The following is a 2,403-nucleotide window of genomic DNA, read 5'->3' on the forward strand; positions in this document are numbered from 1 at the left end:
TTCTGCTTATTCTTTCCCCCAGCACTATCCCAGAATGGTGAGGCCTTGAATCTGTGCCATGTAAGGATCAGTTGAAGGGACTTGAGGTAACATAGTGGAAATATTACCAATTTGAAAACCAGAGATCTCAGAATTCTGCTCCTGCCACTTAATAGCTATATGACTTTGGACAAGTAACTTCGGTTTCCTCAGCTATAAAAAGGAAAGATTGGATTGGATGGTGTGTAAGATTCCTTCCAGTTCTAAATCTCTGGTTCCACATTTAGTCTGGAAAAGAGAAGACTCAGGCACCTGTGCCCGCCCCACCCCAAGTATTTGAAGAGCTATCATATGGAAGAGGGATCTACCATGTTCTGTTTGACTCTAGAGAGAAGAACAAATAAGAGTGGGTAGGAACTGCAAAGAGGCAAAATTTAGACTGATGTCAGGGGGAAAGAACCTTCTCTGACATTTAGATATTCAAAGGTGGAATAGGCTGCCTGGGGGTTTCTTCTGATTGGAGATCTTGTGAGCCGAGGATGGATGACTACTTGGTCAAGAATGTTGTAGAGGAGATCCTTATTCAAGAATAGGTTAGACTACAATTTTATATACACATGAACATATATAAAATCCCTATATGTATATGTACACCTTGCTATTCTTTTTAAATATATAATAAATTTAGCATGTAACTTTTTTCTTTTTTTCTCTCCCCTACAAATATAATGTATATGTGCTATATGTTATGTATATATTTATGTTAATATATACATATATGCTGATATATACATATGTTGTATATGTAATATATACATATTTGTGCCTAATGGTAGCCATCTGGGGGAAGAAAAAAAGGAAAAAATTTATATAACTTTATTATATATTTAAAAGGAATAACAAGTGGTACATAATAGATCTGCAGTTTTGTGTGCAATCATCTTTTTTTATTCTAATATGTTATAGAAATGCTTGTTTTATTTCATAAAATAAAAATAAAATAGAATTGAAAAAAGAATAGGTTAGACTAGCTAATCCTTTCCAACTTTGAAATTCTGTGATTTTCTGATTCTGTCAAGATGAATACAGGGCAGGAGAGTTAGGCAGGGACTGGGAAAAAATGAGAGTAGTGGGGAGAGCTTGAATTAGTGAGGAACTGAGTACAAAGAGCGGCTAGGTGGCACAGTGGAGAGAGTGCTGGGCCTGGTGTCAGGAAGACTCATCTTCTTGAGTTATAATCTGGCATCAGATACTTCCTAGCTGTGTGACCCTGGGCAAGTCACCTGCTTGCCTCGGTTTCCTCATCTATAAAATGATCTGGAGAGGGAAATGGCAAACCATTCCAATATCTTTGCCAAGAAAATCCTATTTGGGGTCACAAAGAGTTGGACATAACTGAAAAACAACTGAACAAGAGTAGAAAAGGTGAAAATCATTATTGAATTCTGACTTTACAATTTCACAGCCCTTAATATGAACCCCCAGGTTTGGCCATGAGGATGGACCTATATCCATCAGAATGAGTGGCATATAAAAAAGAAACCCCAAAGGGCTCCTATGTCCCAGTGTCCCAGCCTACTGGCCTCTGGGAGGCTGGGTAGCCTTAATTTCTGGAGTCATCTACTAAGAGAAAGTCCACCTGTTTCCCAGGTTAGCTTCAGGCTTGCATGAATTCTTTGCTTGAATTGCATGAATTGCACTGCTCAGTTTCTCCAGAATCGACAGTCAAAGACAGATGTCAGAATCATTCTGCTGTGGAGTGGATGGACAAGCACATTGTGTTTAAGCCCTAAGGGCAAGACTGATATGAGAGAACTGGAGCTCTTTGCTGTTGTAATACAATGGAATCATGGATTAACTCATAGCATAAAGAAGTGATTCTTGGCCAGGTATTAGGTGAACTAGGTAGCCTCTGAGAGTCCTTCTGAGATATCTAGGATTCAGTAAAAGCTATTTAATCACTTTTTTCCCTATATAAATGACAGTGTAATAACTGATAACATACATATACATTTATCTGTATATATGCATGTATATGTGTATACACACATATATGTATCTGTTATATACAGGCACACATATACACATGTATTTTAGAATAGCACTAGACCTATGATTCCATTGATATAGAGAACTCCAGGATGAGCCTACACTCAAATAACGAGTATGTGTGAGAAACAGCACTTGAATCCAGGTCTTCCTGATTCCAAGTCCAGGCCTATATCCACTAACCCAGGGGTGGGGAACCTGAGGCCACTTGTGGCCCTCTAGGTCCTCAAGTGTGGCTCTTTGACTGAATCCAAACAGTTAGGATGACCAGTTCCCCACCCCTGCACTAACCCATGCTCCTTCTCTAAATTCTAATTTTCCCCAGTTAATTCCCCAGTTAATTCCCCAGTTAATTCCCCAGTTATTAGCAGCCAT

The sequence above is a fragment of the Vombatus ursinus genome, unplaced genomic scaffold (assembly GCF_900497805.2).
Source record: "Vombatus ursinus unplaced genomic scaffold, bare-nosed wombat genome assembly UNPS02000582.1, whole genome shotgun sequence".
Classification (NCBI taxonomy): Eukaryota; Metazoa; Chordata; class Mammalia; order Diprotodontia; family Vombatidae; genus Vombatus; species Vombatus ursinus.